The following is a 20,272-nucleotide window of genomic DNA, read 5'->3' as shown; positions in this document are numbered from 1 at the left end:
GAGGATTCACCAGAGATAGAGTGGGGAACAGAAAACACGGATCCAGTGAAATACACTGCTGAGGGGAACAGCAGGCGAGACAGGAGAAGTCTGCTGCGCCATGTGGGTAGCTCCCTGGCTGGGGATAGAACTCATGCTGCAGTGGCTGGCAATAGCTTGATAGTGCTGTCTTTAACCCCTGAGCCACCAGGGAGGCCCCATGACTTATTTTTTTTTATAAGTAGAAGTTTATACCTTTCGACCTCCATTCATTTCACCCAGCCCCAATTCCCCCCACACCCCTTCTCCCATCAACTTGTTCTCTGTCATACATATTATTTTATATCTTGTTTTGCTTGCCATTTGATCGTGACCCTTATAAAATATCATCAAACATTGCTCTAAAACATGGTTTTTAATGCTACATAGTCTCCTTTGATTTTTGTTGCATTTTTCTCTACCCTGCTCTCTCATCTCTCTGACTGCTCCAAGCTTTCTTCTTACTCTTCACCTTAAATGTTGATGTTCCTCAGAGTACCATTCTCTCTGCTTTTATCATTTTTCTAACTTTCTCTGAGAAGTCTCATCTATTCCCCTAGCTTCTACTATCCAAATCTGCATCTTTAGGCCAGACTTCACTTCTGGTTTCCAAATACATTTCATCCATCTCATCTCTTCTGTTCCCAAACTTGCCTGTTCTTCCAATCTTCCTTTGTACCATTGGATGGTATCATATCTACCCATTTGCCCAGGCCAAGAATCTGGGGAGGCAGAATTAGCTCCTTCCTCTTGCTTACCTTCCTACCACTCCATAATCAATAAGCAACTAAACCCTGTAGGTTTTACTTCCTCATATCACTTGACAATTTCTCTTCCTTTCTATTTTACTTCCACTGCCTTAGTGTAGATTCTGATTGTTTCATAATTGGATTGGTAAGCCAACTTCCAGTCTCCCTGCCTCCATTCATGACCTCTTTCAATCCATTCTCTAACCTTTATTCAGAGTGATTTTCTAAAGTATGTATCTGATATGTCACACCCTTGTTTAAACTCCTCCTTGCTAAAAAGGATAGGGTATAACACCTTTCCCCCATTTATTTACCAATTCTTCCTCATTCTTCACGACTCAGCTCAGACAGTGTGCCTTACACATATAAAGGCTGAGGAGTGGTAAGAGGTAGTTAGCAGCTTTTTGTGCTAAATTCAACAGTTTAGGTTTTATTCCCTACACTTTCTTTGTCCCTCAGTTTTTCCTCTGAGCTGTAATAACACTTATCATAGTCCTCCATTAGTGTCCATTTACGTGTGTGTCCCCTCCATTAGACTAATACTTTTTTAAAGATTTATTTATTTGTGCATACAAGAGCTGGGGTGTAGGCCAGAGGTGTGGGGGGGGTGAGAGGATTCACTAGAGACAGAGTGGGGAGCAGAACAGGCAGATTGACTGAAATACACTGCTGAGGGGAGCAGCGGGCAAGACAGGAGAGGTCTGCTGCCACATGTGGGTTGCTCCCTGGCTGGCTGGGGGAACGAACTCATGCTGCAGAGGCTGTGGATAGCTTTACAGGTTGTGTCTTTACCCATTGCACCACCAGGGAGGCCCTGTAGTCATTTCTTTTTTTTTTTAAGTTTTAAGTTTTGTTTTTTTTTAATTTATTTTTTATTTATACAAGAACTGGGGTACAGGTCAGATGTATGGGAGGGTGAGAGGATTCACCGGGGACAGAGCAGGGAACAGAACAGGCAGACTGACGAAATACACTGCTGAGGGGAGCAGTGGGCAAGACAGGAGAGGTCTGCTCACCATGTGGGTTGCTCTGAGGCCCGGGGTTGAACTCATGCTCTGGTGGCTGCTGATGGCTTCATAGTGCTGAGACTTAACTCCTTGTGCCACCCAGCGAGGCCCTAGACTAATACTTTTTAAGGATGGGGACCATTCAATTCTGTATCAGCACCTATGAGCCTGGCAAACAGTAGGTGTTTAGAAAAAAATTGATGAGACAACTGAATGAATCAATGGGGGTGGCCAACAAAGAGATGACTTTGAGGCCTTCAAGCTGTCCTTACTCTGTCAACATAAGACCAGAGTGATTTTTTTTTTCTCTTGGCCATACTATTGGCCAGGCATCACTTCCAGAACTGGAGTGATCTGCACGGCAGCCTTCACTAAAAGCTGCATCTACAGTGGCCTGGAGTAGACCCTGCTACTGAAAGAATATAAAGCTGCATCACACATGCCAACTAACTTGACCTGCGTTGCTCATCAGCTACCCACTCTTCTAAGGGAAATGGTCCAGGGAGCTCAGTCAAGAATCTCTTTCCAGGGTAAGATTAATATCTGGATTGTGGTAGCCGCCTTTTACAAATTACTCCAAAGAACTTCTGCTTCCACCTCCTCACCTCTTCAACACTAGTCACTGCTTTTTCTAGCTCCTGGTAACCATTGGCTGGGGACTTCAGTTTATTTAAGAATAAGTGGATAAGCACTTGATGTGAATATTGTCACCTTTCCTTTCTCATCACCCTCAAGCAAACTGTCAGGTCAAAAGTTCCCCAAGCTGCAACATAGCACATTGTTGGAGATTTGCCAACAAAGTTTCTGAGATTTCCCCACTCTCAACTTGTCACTCCATGTTCGGCCCTAAGAGGTGGTCTTGCTGAATTACTAATGAAGTGATATCTCAAGATTGGCTCCACAGTTTTCATTTTGATAACTATTTGCTAAGTATTGTTCTGTACTGGGAACTCTGTTGGGGGCATTGGAGGGTTCAAAGAAGAATGACACAGGTCTCTCTACTTGAAATATGTTATGGGAACACAGGTGAAAAAGGATGGGAGGGGGCCTCCCTGGTGGCACAAAGGGTTAAGTCTCAGCTCTGTGAAGCTATCAGCAGCCACTTCAGCAGCACGAGTTCAATCCCATGCCAGGGAGGTGACCCACATGGTGCAGCAGACCTCTCCTGTCTGGCCTGCTGCTCCCCTCAGCAGTGTATTTCAGTCAATCCGCCTTTTTTGCTCCCCACTCTGTCTCTGGTGAATCCTCTCACCCCCTGCCCCTGCACCTTTGACCTGCCCCCCAGCTCTTGTATGCATAAATAAATAAACCTTTAAAAAAAAGAAAAAAAGGATGGGAGACAGGAACTCACATTAACTAAACACCTATCTAACCCTGGGAATCTGAAAAATTAAGCAAGAATTTGACAGGCGTAAAATCAAAGGAAGAACACTCAAAGTTAAGAGAACAATATGTAAAAAGGCAACAGGGCATGAAAGGGCATGAACTATTCAGGGAACATAGAGTATTGGGCATGGCTGGGCCATGGGGTTTAAAAGTGCAGTGTGGGTAATGAAACATGGAAAGAAGGGCTGACCCTAGATTTTGGAGAAGCTTTGTGACCTAGTTTGGCCATTTGAATTTTATTTATTTGGCAATGAGGAACCACTAAATGCTTTTGATGCATTGAATGATAAGATACAAATGATGCTTTAGGGAGATTAATTTGGCAGGATGAACAGGGAATAGGGTAGAGGAGAGGTTGCAAGAATAAGTAGGAGGTGATGTCAATAATCCAGGCATGAGGTTCAATCTAGGGAGTGGTGACAGATCCCGATACAACTAAAAGAGGGAATATGGTGTCGTACAGAGTACGTTGGACTGGGGCTCTGATAGCCCTGGGTTCCAGTCCTCACTCTGTTTACAAACTATGCGGTTTTTACCTTTCCAGGAGTCAATTTTCTTTTCTGCAAAAGGTGCAGCTGGGAAAAATAAGTATCTTTAAGGTCTCTTAAAACTCTTAAAGCCTCTAGTTCAGGCTAAGTCACTTGCCCAAGATCACAGAGCCAGGATTTGATCTCAAGCAATCTTGTCCCTCGAGGCAGTGTGTATAACCACGGCACTATGTAAACATTTATATAGGATTAATCAATCAGATTTAGTAAGGGATGAACTAAGAGAATGGAGGTACCATTAGTAGGACAGTGGAATCAAAGAAGGTGGGGAACATGATGTTTCAGACACACTGGGGTGTGAGGTGTTAGTGAAACATCTAGGTCACTGGGTGGGATAGCATTGCTGGAAAGAGGCAAAGGTGGGAGATTTAAATTTGGCAATCAAGACAAAAAAGACAATCATGGAAGCTATGCAAACAGATGAGTTTTTAGAAAGAGGAAGTGAGTGTAGGAGAGAAAAGAACTGTGGGAAGTGAGAAAATAAAGGAGGGAGACAAAGAAGGAACATCTGACTATGAACCTTGAATCTACTTCCATTTTCTGACTCTAAAGTCTCTTTTGTAAAATGAGGGGGTCGGAGAAAGCAAGCTCTGTAAGGTTTTCAGCTGTGGCATTCTATACATAATCAGAGAAGATCAAAGAGGAAAGAATGCCATGGAAACTGATAAAGAGAGTTTCTAAAAGATGGCTTTAAGAGGTCACTGGCATCCAATGCTGCAGAGATGTCAGGGACTGAGGACTTAGCCAAATCCACTGTATTTGGCAATTAAATGAGCCTCTGCAAGACAAGGACCTCCCCCGCCCTTTCATGCTACTATTTTTCTGTACCCTTTCTCCTTCCTCTTCTAAATGTAGACATTCTATAATATTCAGTTCTGACCCTTTCATAAAGACTTGAACACTCGCCAAGATCGACTCTTACCTGTTTAAGGTGAATCAGAAATCTCGGATTCTTACCTTCCTTTTGCACTTCAGCTTACATTTTGAACTGCCTATTGGATATTTCCATCAGTCACAAAAATTTAGTTTGCTGTAAAAATAGCAATATTAAAAATGGTAGTTAACATGTGTTGAGTACATACTCTCTTTTGTCCTATAAAGTAGGTATTTTATTATCCCCACTTTGCAGATGAGGAAGCCAAGGCTCAGAGACGTTAAATAATGTGTCCAAGGTCACATGACTGGGATATTGCAGAGCCAGGATTCTCCCTGATTCCAGAGAGCTCTAGAGTTTAATAATTTCACTAGGATAAATCAAGTCATCATCCTTATTTCCTAAGGCACCTCAGTTGTCTTCCTTCTCCATTCCTGTTTCATTGTCCTCCACCATCTTGTCACTGTCTCAGAATAGGCTCTCATCCAATCGTGTACAGATAATTATGGAAGTCTCTCAACTGCACTCTTCACTTGGCAGTTTTACCCTTCCAGTGCTGGACATGTAGCCCATTTGACATAAAAAAAGCTTGGGAGACATCTCATTATCTACATTAAATCCAAATTTGCAAGCGTGACTGAAAGACACCCGCCCGCCCCACTTCATAGTCTAGTTCTGCACTAAACTCTGTCCCCAAACATAACAGAGAAATTTATATCTGCAAATTTTCAGTTGTGAGTCCATTCTACCTAGAAAGCCCTTCTAAACTTCCGTGGGAGAATTTCCAATTATCTTTCAAATCCCAGTTCCTGTGTCATTTCTTCTGTGAAAACTTCTGTGATATCCCAGCTTGTTCTACTGACATCATGTTCCCTTCTCTATGCTCCCTGACCTCTATGTCTGTCTCCTACTACACTTTGAGCACTTTGGAGATAGTGACCACACATGTTCTTCTCCACAAACCCAACAGCCACACACCCAGTCAATGTCTGTTTGCTGGAATTGAAAGAAATTTTAATACTCACTTTCTATACTTTTGTTACTTAACATGTGGCAACTGGTATTACTACTTTGAAAAGAAATGACCAGTTTCTGATTTTCTGAAAAAATTGTCCCCACTCATTATCTCCATTTCCTTACTTCCCATCACAGTTCAGTCCATTGCAATCAGGCCTCTGCTCCCACCACCCACTCAAAGTCCTTTCATTATGCTAAGTAACTTCCATATCGGAAAATCGGGCAGACATACTTCAGAGGGGAATTCTCAGTAGTATTTAATGCTATGAACTAATCTCTTTTCTAAAAGATTACTTCTCCTTTGGCTCCCATCATAGCTTGCTCTTGATTATCCTCCTCATTCTCCCCCTCTGGTTCCTCCTCCTCCTCTGTAGATGTTCCCCAGAATTCTAATGTCAATTGTCTTCTTTACTCCAAGATTTGCTGAGTAATTTACTTGACTCTCTTGATTTCAAGTACCATTTGAATGCTGATGACTACTATAGCTCTATTTCATGCTTTGGTAGTTCTTTCCCATCCTCCACCCCTCCAGCTATTTCCAGTGTGAATATCAATTTATCTGCAGACTGCCCCACTCCTCTCCTGGAATCTGTGCAAGGTCAGTGAGTGAATATGTCAGTTGTCCTCACCTCACATCTGGAAAGATCTTTAATTCATTTACATCCTGGGGTGAAGGACAAAGGTGCTGGACACTTCAGTTACTGTTTTAGAGAGTGTCCATTGGTGGATATATGGCATCTATCATAAGCACATTAAACTGAGATGGATGAACTCACCTAAACATTTATATAGAGATAAAACAATATTTTAATAGTTCAGATCCCACTACTTCCCTGCCCCCATTAGTCCCAATCAATGAACCTGTACATTGAGGCAAGGTACCATAAGAAATGTGGCTCTTTATTTTCTCTTAATTGATTTCCTATGAATCCCACGGGAATCTCATAATATCAAGTAGGGTCCAAATTTACATATTTTTCAACAACAGGGCTCCTAACTGTATGCCTATGACATGCCAAGGGCTCAACTCAAGAAATGCAGTCTAAAAAGAGCCAAGAGTATACAATGGAGAAAGGAAAATCTTTTCAGCAAATGGTGTTGGGAAAACTGGACATGCAAAAGAGTGAAAGTGGATCTCTATTTCACACTGCACACAAAAATTAACTCAAAATGGATTAAAGACTTAGATGTAAGCCATAAAATACATAGGAAAAAACAGGTAAAACACTCCATGACATTGACATTGACATTGTCTTTGGGATTTGATGATTATGACAAGGGAAACATAAGGAAAAGTAAACAAATTGGACTAATTCAAAGCAAAAAGCTTCCGCACAGCAAAATAAATTATCATTAGAACAAAAAAGACACATTACTGAGTGGGAGAAAATATGTGTACCTTATACATCCAGCAAGGGGTCAATATATAATATCTACAAAGAACTACAACTCAACAAGAAGAAAACAAAAAACCCAACTTAAAAAGGCGGGGGGAGAAGCGCTCGCTTCGGCAGCACATATACTAAAAAAAAGGCAGGGGGAGAAGGGCTAAATAGACACTTTTCCAAAGAAGACATATAGATGGCCAACAGGCACATGAAAAATGCTTGTCATCAGGAAAATGCAAATCAAAACCACAATAAGATACACATCACACCCATGAGGATGGTTCATATCAAAAAGACCAGAAACAACAACTGTTGGCAAGGGTGTGGAGTTAAAAGAACTTTTTTACACTCTTGGTAAGGATGCAGACTGGAAAACAGTATGGAAATTCCTCAAAATATTAAAAATAGATCTGCCATTTGATCCAGCAATTTTACTTCTAGGCATCTACATGAAGAATGCAAAAATACTAATTTGAAGGGATATATGCACTGTTATGTTCATTGCAGCAGTGTTTACAATAGCCAAGTTGTGTAAATAACCGAGTTCACAGGAGAGATGAATGAATTAAGAAGATGTGGTATATATACACAATGGAATATTACTCTGCTACAAAAAAGGATGAAATTTTGACATTTGCAACAACTTGAATGGAACTAGAAGGAATTATGTTAAAATAATAATAAGTCAGAAGGAGAAAGACAAATACTGGATGATGTCACTCATATGTAAAATATGAAGAAACAAAACAAAGGAACAGATAAAACTAAACCAAAACAAGCCCTAGAAATCTTCAGAATTGTGACTACCAGAAGGGAAGAGGTAGGGTAGGAAGCAAAGAGGATGATGGACTATTGTGAAGGATTATGGGTGCTTTGGTGCTTTGGTAGTGGGTGTAGTGTGTATCATATATCTGAACAGGTATGAACCTATACCTCTAAATCATATACAGTGTTGTAAACCAAAATTACCTCAATAAAAAAAAGTAGCAAACTGTCCCAAACTAACTATGTAACAGAAGGTGGGCCCACTGCCCAATGGCACAGAAGCCAATAACTATGCCACAAGTTTTTGAGAAAAGAAACTGTTTAATGGCAGGAGACTGGAGGTAAGTTGCTTTCAAATCAGTCTCCCCGAGGGTGGCACTTTGGGCAATATTGTGGGGTTAAGGATCAAAGAATTAAAGAAAATGCATGTTGGTAGAATCTGATTGGTTGCTTTCTGTTGAATCATGGTGTAAATTGAATTTGGCTCCAGAATTGCAGCAAAACTGAACATCCCTTTCTTCTGAATGTTGTCCCTTTAACCTTAAGCCAGGCATCTTAATTCTGTTTTCCATGGTCCTTTTTTTTTCTGTCCAGGCAATGTGAGGAGGCAATGCCTCCAGGCATTCTGGAGGACAGAATGTTCTTCCAGACCTGTGGTCTGAAACACAACTTGTCAACTTATGAAAAATCTGTTTTTTCCTCATTTAAAATGGGTATGGGTGTTTTTGTCCCATTGTTTCACTCTTACAAGCCCATCCTGCTGTTTGTGCAAGATAAGCAAAAACAGGAAAGGACCACCACAACCACGACCACCACAGTTTCAACTATGTTGAATTTCTTAAGAGAAAGTATGTTGGTCTCCAGCGTGACATCTTCCTCATGTTTTTTTTTTCAAAGGTGAGTTTATTATTGCTTGGGGAGAAGCATAAGTGCAAAAGGAAGGAGGTGTTACTTAAGGGGAATTTAAAGAAAAAATATTAAGTAAATAATAGTATAAGTGAAGGTGATTCTTGAATGACTAAACTTTGGGAAATATTTCCAAGGTACTCATGTGAGAACTGGGTGAAACTGTGGAGAGACTGGCAAGGCACTCTTATATTGAGTAGCTGAAAAGATTAAGTCACAATCCAATGGGATTTGTGGCGGGAAGATTCCCGCATCTAACTTGCTGGTCTCTGAGATAAGGCTGATGGAGCCTAGTCCAAGAGGGCAAGTGCATGGTCATTCCAATAAGAATAGATGGGGCAGAGCAAGGATCTGGGCAAAGGCAGAGCAGCCCCAATCTTTTTTGATCTAGACCTGTGTCGCCAACGGCCTTCTAAACTTTCCCTGGATGTTCTTCAGGCACCTTTATTGGTATGCTGGCATCAGCTTGTACTTATGACAACTGATGGCTAATCTTTGTTTAAGATTTTATCTTTTTTAGAGCAGTTTTAGGCCCACAGCAAAATTGAGAAGAAGGTACAGAGATTTCTCATTACTCTTTTCCACCACACATGATAAACCTCCATTTTCAACACTCCTCACCAAACTGGTACATTTGTTACAATTGATGAACCTACACCAACACTTGAAGTTCATAGTTCACCTTAGGAATCACTCCTTTTTTTTTTTAAAGATTTATTTATTATACAAGAACCAGGGTACAGGCTAGAGGTGCGGGAGGGTGAGAGGATTCACCAGAGACAGAGCAGGGAGCAGAACAGGCTGACGGACCGAAGCACACTGCTGAGGGGAGCAGTGGGCGAGGCAGGAGAGGTCTGCTGCACCATGTGGGTCACCTCCCTGGCCAGAGATCAACTCATCCTGCAGTGGCTGTGGATAGCTTCATAGTGCTGGTTCTTAACCCCTTGCGCCACCAGGGAGTCCCCAGGCTTATTAATTCTATTGAGCTTTCAGAAGACTCAGATTTTGTTTTTTCTATTGAGTTCTTGTTTTCAAATTCATTGATTTCTGCTCTAACTCTTATTATGTCTTTTCTTCTGTTTACTTTGGATTTGTCTTGATTTTCTCTTCTTATACTTATTTCCTAAGGCAGAAACTTAGATTATTGATTTAGATCTTTCTTCTTTCCTGAAATAGGCATTCAGTGCTATAAGTTTCCACTGCTTTTGTTGTATTCCACACATTTTGATACATTGTTTAATTCAAGATATTAAAAGTTTTCTTCTGAGATTTCTTCTTTGGCCTATCTGTTTGTTTTTTTTTAAAGATTTATTTATTCATGCAAACAAGAACTGGGGTACAGGCCAGATGCGTGGGAGAGTGAGAGGATTCACCAGAGACAGAGTGGGGAACAGAGCAGGCAGACTGACGAAATACACTGCTTAAGGGAGCAGCAGGTGAGACAGGAGAGGTCTGCTGCGCCATGTGGGATTCTTGCCTGCCGGGATGGAACCCACGCTTCAGAGGCTGCAGATAGCTTCACAGCGCTGCACTCAACTGCCTGTGCCACCAGGGGAGGCCCAAACTATCTGTTGTTTAGAAGTATATTGTTTAATTCCCACATAGTTTGGGGTTTTACAGTTCTCTTTTTGTAATTGATTTTTAATTTAATTCCATTGTGGTCTAAGAGCAGACATTGTATGATTCCTATTTTTTTTTAATTTGTCAAGGTGTGTTTCATGACCAAAAATATGGTCTACATGAATGTTCTATATGAACTTGAGAAGAATGTGTATTCTTTTTTAAAAAAAAGATTTATTTTATTTATGCATACAAGAACTGGGGTACAGGCCAGAGGTGCAGGGGGTGAGAGGATTCACCAAAGACAGAGTGGGGAAAAGAACAGGCAGACTGAAATACACTGCTGAGGGGAGCAGCAGGAGAGTCAGGAGAGGTCTGCTGAACCATGTGGGCAGCTCCCTGGCCAGGGATCAAACTCATGCTGCAGTGGCTGCGGTTAGCTTCATAGGTTGTGTCTTAACCCCTTGCGCCAACAGGGAGGCCCTTCTTTTTTTTTAAGATTTATTTACTTATGCATACAGGGAGCTACCCACATGGCACAGCAGACCTCTCCTTTCTCACTCACTGCTCCCCTCAGCAGTGTATTTCAGCAGATCTGCCTGTTCTGTTCCCCACTCTGTCTCTGGTGAATCCTCTCACCCTCTGTACCTCTGGCCTATACCCTAGTTCTTGCGTGCATAAATAAATAAAAATAAATCTTTAAAATTTTTTTCTCTACAATCACCTTCTTTTTTGGATTCTTATTTACAAAATAAATGATCTCATTAGATTTTCCCTGATTATTTACATAATGCAACAAGAATTGTGACTGGCCACAAAGATCTTTTTAAGTTTGCTTTGCTGAAGCTTTTCATAAAGAATCTTATGTTAGACTTTTTAAAAGCCTTTAGGAGACTAGGAAGACAGCTAAGAACTCATCACTAGTTTCACCTGGAATATCTATACTACAGATTTGAGTGAATTCTTCTCTTCTTGTGGTTCCCAAAATTACCTCAGATTCCTGAGCCTTCCAGGAAGTGAATTTCCTTACTCACCTGTAATCATGGGAGCCCTGTACCAGGCCAGTTTTCTCAAGAGGGCTTTGTAAGCATTGGCTCCGTAAAGTTAGCCTAGCTCCTTAAAATTATCTGGCCATATCAAATTCTGTGCACATCATTCTCAAATATGCATATAAGAACTTAGGAGTAGGCCAGAGGTGTGGAAGGCCAGAGACAGAGTGGGGAGCAGAACAGGTGGATTTACTGAAATACACTGCTGAGGGGAGCAATGAGCGAGACAGGAGAGGTTTGCTCTGCCATGTGGGTTGCTCCCTGGCCGGGGATCGAACTTGTGCTGCAGTGGCTTTGGATAGCTTCATAGTGCTGAGACTTAACCCCTTGTGTCATCAGGGAGGCCCCCTCAGCAGCAATATTCTAAACAAAAGCCATAATCATCCTTCATGAGGTCATTCAGTCCCATGTAATTAATTCTTGTTCTACTTGATCTTGGGTTAGTAGTTATATAAACCCATTAGCCACAGGAATTCTGAAAATCTTGACTAGTCTATTAGTGTAGCGTCAAAATTATATAAGTGCCAACAGACGCTTACGCCCTCCAGATTACCTCTCATAGTCCTCTCCATGGGTCTCCGAGACTGGTTGTTGAATTTTCAGGGATTTTTGTGAGTTAGTTGACATCACATTGGTAGCTTGAAATTGACCATGGTGGGAATATTTATACCACATAAATCAGTAAATAAAGTCCCTACCACCACCCAGAGCTGATAGTTAAACATTTACCAGCATTCCACTGGGAACCCCAACTCAACTTGTTCACACTAAACTTGTTATCTCGCCCCACAAAACCCACCCTTCATCCTAGATTTCCAATTTCTACATAAATGATGTCGCCACAGATCCAGTTGTCAAACAAGAAATCTTTGGACTTGTCCATGACTCTTTTGTCCCCATCACTCACCACATCAATCACTGTGTCTTGTCAACGTCTCCATCAGAAATGTTTTCTTAAACTTATTCTCTTCATCACTATCTTAGTTCAAGCACCTATCATTTCTTTTGCCTACAGTTGCAGTAATCTCCTGAGTGATCTGCCTATCTCCAGTGCATCTAGCCACTGTTTCCCATATTGCCTTCTTTTTTTTTTAATTTTATAGAGGCATATTTATTTATTTAATTGTTTGTTTGTTTTGTTTATACATGCACTGGGTACAGTCAGAAGCGCGGGAGGGTGAGAGAATTCACCAGAGCCAGAGCGGGGAGCAGAGCAGGCAGAAGGACCGAAGGTACACTGCTGAGGGGAGCAGCGGGCGGCAGGAGAGGTCTGCGCGCCATGTGGGACCCTCCTCCGGTGGCTGGGGAGCAGCCGGGGATCGAACCGGAGCCGCAGAGGCTGCGGGCAGGTTCGCAACCCAGCGCTCAACCGCTGCGCCACCGGGGAGGCCCTCCCATATTGCCTTCTTAAGATACTCAATGCAATCTCGTCACTTTCTAATATAAAGACTGCAACTGATTCTTCATCACCTATGGGAGCATGTCTAAGATCTTCAGCAGCATCCACAAAAGTCTTCATAATCTTGCCTTAGGTCTTCAGACTCACGTTCCCCACCCTTTCCTACCATATACTCCATGGTCCAGTATGAATTGCTTATTGTTTCCCCAACATGGCTTACTCTTTCAAAACTTTATGCCGTGGTCCATATTATATACTCTACCTAAAATCCTTTCTGTCACTCAGAACTTGGGAAATTTCTCCTCTTATTTAAAGACCCAGCTCAGAGTTAATATTCTTTGTGAACTCTCTCAAGAAAAGTTAATCTTTTACTCACTCCACACACTCTGTCTGTCTCTGATATAGAACTAATCACATAGTACTATATTGACTGTTTTATAGGTCTAGCTCTTCCATTAGACTGTCTTACCCCAGAACCTAACATGGCATTTGCAACATAGTGAGAGACCAAAAAATGTTGCTGAAAGCATAGATGGGAGGATGAATGAATGGAAATGGTCCCTAGCTCTAATAACTGGGCTGTTCCCTGGATTGATATATAAAAACCCATGCTTAAACCCCATATTCTGGTGTCCCCTAGCTCCTAAATCTTACCTGGGTATTTTTTCCCACATTTTAGTCTTTGCAAGAATAGTGCTCCATCTAGCTGGTGACAGATCTCTGGACATCTGGCATCCTGTACTGGAAGCCCAGACCCCATGGCAGAGCCTCTGTCACTGACTGCCAGATACTCTGCCTGATAATCGCCTACTTGTCTGGGCTTCCTCTAGTGTCTGTTATATCCTGGTTACTCAGGTGTTTGTTCTACCTGCCTGTCTAAATAGATGACTGGGGGCCTCCCTGGTGGCATAGGGGATAGTCTCAGCGGGGTCACTGCTGAGGCCTGAGTTCGTTTCCCAGCCAGTGAGCTAACCCTCATAGTGCAGCATACCTCTCTGTCTTGCCTACTGCTCCCCTCAGCAGTGTTCTGTCTGTTCTGCTCTCCACTCTGTCTCTGGTGAATCTTCTCACCCCCTTCACCTCTGGCCTCTACCCCAGTTTGTGTATGAATAAGTAAATAAAAATAAATATTTAAAAAAGATAAGTAAATAGATGACTGAGAGCTCTGCTGCTGCATCCTGAAAATTCTGCTTCATCCTGGTCTGCTCTCAAAGTCCTGGCCCTCCCTATTCTAGCTTCCCCTGCCACCAAAGGAGTCCCATTTGTATCATCGTCCAATTAGATTACATGGAACACACTGATTACATTTGTGGTCTCTGGGCTCTAACTGCCTAGATTCAAATCTCACTGCTTTCAATTATAGCCAGCTGTGTGATCTTGGGCAAGTCATTTCATCTTTTTAAACCACAGTTGGTTCATCTGCAAAATGGGCATATTCATGAAACCTACATCATCATGTCAATATGACATTTAAGTCGTATAATATGCTTGATGAGTTCTTGCTATTAGCAAATACTTAATAATTTGCTACTATTATTTTTATGTATCTCGGACAGAGTTGGCACTCAACAAATGTGTGTGTCGAGAGGGGAGGAGGAGAAGGAATTACAATCACTGGTTTCCTGATGAAAACCTACACTACCTTGTAATTCCACTCTGCCCCCAGGATGGCCCCTTATGGCCATTTGGTTCTGTCCCTCCAAATGGCTATTTCTGAAATTCCACCCCTGTATAGGAATCCTTTACAGTTGAGATCCAATAGCTTTGCTGGTCCCAATCTGCCTAGATCTAAAACTCACAATTTCCCGCTCCCCTTTTTCATCACAATCATATATATCTAGCCTGATCTATTAACCTCAAATCACACTGACCTGCAGTTGTTACTGGTGTGAGCATTTCTGGACTACACATTTTACACATTAGCCCCATTCCCTCCCTCCCTTCCTCCCTTGCCATTATGTGCTTTCTGCATTGTACTGTCACTCAACCCTTATTACCGCTGGTTATCACAACAAGGACTGTGTGTAAACTAATGAGGACAGACAGTGCCCTGGACAGAGAAATGCTTCAGAACGTTGTGTGAGGAAGATGGAGAGGAGCTAGAAGCTGAAGCTAGGGAGGGGATAGGATTTGTATCTCCACTTACTCTTCACCCCAGCAGGGGCAGAAATCATGCTGCCTCTTTCCTGTTCTTTGGCTACATTCCTCTCAGAGGCCAGAGGGGCAAGCCTGGACAATGCAAATGAATTGTGGATGGGACTTAGCCAAGGGGCCTCCAAAGGGAACACAGCAGGGCTGGCTAGGAGAGAATAAAAGAGAAAGGTGCCTATGTATTTTTGAACGCCTTCTTTGTTTCCCTCAGCAGCAAACAACTCTCTTCTCCCAGAGACACAGTATCAAAGTGCAAAAGCCCCCTCTGATTAGGTGCCTAAGTTCCAGAGCACTTTGCAGCCTGGGTGTTCCTTGTGTCTCTATCCTTTAATATGCTACTGAAACTGAGGGGGATTAATTGTGTACCTATTATGTACAAAGCCCTATACAAGACACTGTTAAAGCTAGGGCGAACTGGAAGCTTTCAACTGTGGCATTTGGCTATGGCTTATGGCACATCGCAGATAAGTGGTGATGATTATGTGAGTATGAAAGAGCTAAGGAAGACTACAAACAACTCAAAGGGGACAAATTGAGCAAGTACCTTGCTAACTCCCTAACACAGCTCTACAAGCTTCTCTTGACCCAATTGAGGAAAGCAAGCAGGGAGGATATGCCCGGGCACCCAGGGCCCCTTCCCCAGGTGAAAGTCCATTCATTCATCCATTGCAATGGACTGGGTAAAGACATCTTCTTTTTTTATTTAAGATTTATTTATTTATTCATACAAGCACTGGGTACAATCAGAAGCGCGGGAGGGTGAGAGAATTCACCAGAGCCAGAGCAGGGAACAGAACAGGCAGACTGACGAAATACACTGCTGAGGGGAGCAGCGGGCGCAGCAGGAGAGGTCTGTCACGCCATGTGGGACCCTCGCCAGCGGCCGGGGATCGAACCGGCCCTGCAGAGGCTGCGGGCAGTTTTGCAGCCCAGCGCTGAACCGCTGCGCCACCAGGGGAGGCCCAAGACAGCTTCTTAATTCAGTTTCAGTAGCTACTTACCTCGGCCCCCCACCATCAGTCCCCATTAACCAGGCAAAGTCTGTTTGTTCTTTAGGACTGCAGTCCCCAGAAAAGTGGTTATCTGTGACTGATAAAGATGCCCAAGACCCACAAAATATGTTTGAAAACTTCCAACCCTGTGTCTCCCTCAATGAAGTTGGCTATTGGAGCAGCGCAGCTTGACCTCTTCTATGAACTCAGAGCTGCCTGGGGTTTGGAGTTGAACTGGAAACCGAGGCAGAAGCCCTGCAGGCTTTTCTCCCTCACCCAGCCCCATCCTGTGAAGGGAAAAGCTTAGAGCAGTGACGGGTTAAGCTCCTTATAAGGAAATGAACCTCCTCTTCCTTGTGTGGAAATTGTGGTTTTTTGCTTGTATATGTCTAACGCACACTGTAAAAACTATTCCTGATAAAATTCACATAAAACATTCCCCCAAGGATGGCGGGGAGGGATGAAAAGGCGCTAAGGGAGAAAGGACGGGCGGGGCAGGTAGAAGGAAGGCGAAGGAGCGAAGAATTTGAGGGATGAGTCATCAAAAAGAAGCTGGGTAAGAAAGCGGAAATAGTCATGTGGCCTGAGAAAGAAACGTGTATTCATTAGACAGAGGTGGTGTCAATCACATCTGCTCCACAAATGACCTGAGCGCTTCCTGGGCTTCTCAGACCGGAAAAAGGGTCTCCGTGGGCGGTCTGAAGACTTTGAAATCGGAAGAGACGGAGCGCCAGCCGCCGTCAGAGGAGACTGGTACGGCGCAGGCTGGTTTCATGGAAAGATGGCGTTTGCCGTAAAGGTCACATGGCCGCTTTCGGGGACTAAAGGAAGTAATAGCTGCGCATAATAGGAACGGCCACTATTGGCCGATCAAAAGCAGTCGCGAATTGAAATTTTTTTTCCTGAGTTGGACGCAAGCACATGTCCTAAAAATCACCATCAAAACAATATGTGAAGGTGTGGAGTTTCACTGGGGCGCTTCTCTCTCAGGGAGCAGGAAAAGGTGGGGGAGCCTAGGGGCCAGGGAGACTGCAGAACCAGAAGGCAGCACAGTCATCAGCAAGGAAGCAGATTCTGCCAGGAATGGCCATTCTCACCAGGTCCATGTGGAGTTCAAGTCTAGGCAACTCGGGCAAACGCCTGACCGCTCACCTCTTTTGAAAGATCACCCTGACAGAAAAGGACATGTTTGGGTGCCTTGTACATTGCACTTTCAAGTTCACCTGCAGTTAGACTTTAGATGTGTTTCTTAAACCCATTTGTTAGGATTTTTGTTGTTGTTAATTTTCTTATCCCTTAGTTTCCTAGCAAATATTACTTTTGTAAAGTTGTTGCAGCCTGTTACTAGAGGATAAAAAGGGACTTGTTAATTTCTTGGCCAGTTTATTTATGGGGGTCAAGGAAGAGCTGGGGTATGCATAAGCAGTGAGCAGAGAATTAAAGCATTCTAACTCAGTTGATTCCTCACTTTTGCACCTCAGTCATTTTCATGCCCTCCCCCCCCCCAGTCCATACTTCTAACAGAGCTGGCCCCACATTCACCCAGAAGAACTTGAAAAGACTTTGCCTGAGAGGGTGGGGCACAAGCGAAAGTCTGATTTCTAGGGTACCTAGACTGGAGTAGGTGGTGAGATTAACCTCTTCAGCTTTCACTAGCTCAGTCTTGTCTTTCTTTCCTCAGCTCTGGCCACCCCAATTCAAGACTGCACCCTTACCCCCTTCCTTGCCTCCTCTCCCTCATTTACCCTTGGCTATTACCCCATTGAAAGGCATCATCAGACCCACTCCAATTTTGGTTTTATTGATTGCTTTCGATCTATTCGGGACTGGGATTTGAAAGGAAAAGGGGCCAGCCAGCATGTGTTCTATTCTCTGAGGCCCCATTTCTTCCTCTTCTAACCTCTTCTTGATTTTTTTTTAAGATTCATTTATTTATGCATGCAAGAGCTGGGGTACGGGCCAGAGGTGGGGAGGTGGGGGGGTGAGGGGGGGGTGGGGTGAGAGGATTCATCAGAGACAGAGTGGGGAACAGAACAGGCAGATTGACTGAAGTCCACTGCTGAGGGGAGCAGTGGGTGAGTCAGGAGAGGTCTGCTGTGCCACGTGGGTTGCTCTGCGGCAGGAAGGGATCGAACTGTTAGGGGGAAAAGGATGTCCCAAAGCGCGCGGGTGAGGACCCACAGCCAGGAACCCGTTTAATATCAGGGTTGCCCTATAACAGAACCGGTACTGCAGTGGCTGCGGACAGCTTCATGGCTTGCGTCTTAACCCCTTGCACCACCAGGGAGGCCCTCCTAACCTTTTAGAAGTGCTGTAGGAAGCTAAGTGTAGCCTCCAGGTAACAGGTTTCTTAGGGAGGATTATGAAAGAGTTCTATACTCTAGAAGAGTTTAACCTGCCCAGGAGGAAACAACACTTAAACCTGGGCTAATGGGGCCTCCCCGGTTGCACAGGAAGCTGCCCGCAGCCTCTGCAGCACCGGTTCGATCCCCGGCTGCTCCCCGGCCACCAGAGGAGGGTCCCACATGGCGCGCAGACCTCTCCTGCCACCCGCTGCTCCCCTCAGCAGTGTACTTCGGTCTTTCTGCCTGCTCTGCTCCCCACTCTGGCTCTAGTGAATTCTCTCGCCCTCCCAAGCTTCTGACTGTACCCAGTGCTTGTATAAATAAATAAATAAATCTTTAAAAAAAAAAAAGTGTATATATATATATATATATATATATATATATATATATATATATATAAACCTGGGCTAATGAAGGAAACAGACCCTTTTACTGTTACTTCCTTGGCCACCCTAGAGGTTCACAACAATTTCCCTTGGTCAGGTCTAAAAGAGATCTTGTATCATGTTACAGCTATTAGAGCCATCATAAGAGAGTATGTGTGAGTTGAGTGGTGGGTGGAGGGAGGGGGATGTGACAAACACAATCCCGAAGTACTCCGGATAATACACATTCCCTGGGGTACTCTGGGGAAAATAGCTCCTTTGGCGGCAGAGGAGAAAATGGCCAAGAGACCTGGAGCAGCAATTTCCCTTTCTTCCTCTCCTTTTGTAACAGGGACGCCCCTCTCCCCACCCTGTAACACTTTGTCATTACCCAGACTCCAGAGGGCCCCTGAATTGCCGGCTCTACGCTACTAGAAGGAAGTTAGCAGCGTCCCTAGATGTTCGGCTGCAGTATAGTACAGTGCTCTAAATTTAGGAAGAAGGGGAAGGAGGCGGCAACACTAGTATGCTCTATTCTGTCTCTGCCGCCAGGTGGCACCAGATCATAACCATATTTCCAAGGAAACCGTCAGAAAATGGACCTTGAGAGCCCTTGAACTATTTTCCTCTCTCTCCCTGCTCCGTTCATGAAGAACAAGAGGCCTTTCAGGTATGGTGGATACCTCTTCTTGCATGAAAACACTTTCATCCTTAAGCTACAGCCACGTCTAGTTGAAGTGACCTAGGATTTTAAATGTGGCCTTAGTTTCCGACCTTCCCGGAGAACTAGTTCTCAGCTTCAGGTAAGAGAAACGGCGATTTTCCTGGAATCTTTCCAGATGTTTCCACTCTCCAGAAGAGTTGTTTTCAAGGAGATCAGCTAAAGATCAACAGAAAGGACACGTAGGAGGTTCTGGTCAAATGTTGGCCCCCCTTCTGATGGACTAATTAACTCTATCATGGACCTTCTGGGATGGAACATACCTAAAATTAAAGTTGTGATGTGGTCAACCAGCCTCGCTTTCTCTTATAGTCAAATAGGGCTGATATCAACACCTCCCTACGTTCCCATTCCTAGGCTTCTCTACCTGGAAAGCTGGCCTTTATCAGCCTTTTCTGTCCATTTGTCCCACTTGTCAAGCAGCAGAAAGAACTCCATGAAGCCTTCCTCGATTTCCCCATCTGAAGCGACCTCCCACTATTCTAAATTACCGTAACAACCTGTGCCAATTGACCTATTCTACTTTAGATTATAATTATTTGTGAACATATCTCCCCTACAATATCATGAGCTCTCCAAGGGCAAGGACCATATCTTATTTATCCTTTTATACCCAATATTGATGATCACAGCAGGCACCGAGTAAGTAATGTCTTACATTTGTATGGTGCTTACAAGTTACAAAGTACATTCACATCCATTTTCTCATTTAAGCTTTGCAACAACCCTGCTACAATGTAAGTGTTACCATCCCTATTTTACAGAGGAGCAACAGACTTGGGGAAGTTAAACAAGTTACTCTAGGAAGGGGCAAAGATGGGTCTGAATGAAGCTTTTCTGACTCTAAATTTCCGTGGACTGGAAATTCTTTCATGGAGACTGAAGCCAAGGGACTCATCATAAGGACTGGGGAAAAGGGAGAAGATCCAAAGGTCAAACTCCTCTTGTTTCATTTCCACCTCCTTCTCCCCACTCCCTTGTTTTCAAAGAGGATTTCAGATCTTATTTTGTTTAAGAATGTTCTGGTTTGAG

The sequence above is a fragment of the Talpa europaea genome (genome assembly GCF_964194135.1).
Source record: "Talpa europaea genome assembly, chromosome: X".
Taxonomy (NCBI): Eukaryota; Metazoa; Chordata; class Mammalia; order Eulipotyphla; family Talpidae; genus Talpa; species Talpa europaea.
Note: the sequence above shows the minus strand (reverse complement) of the source record.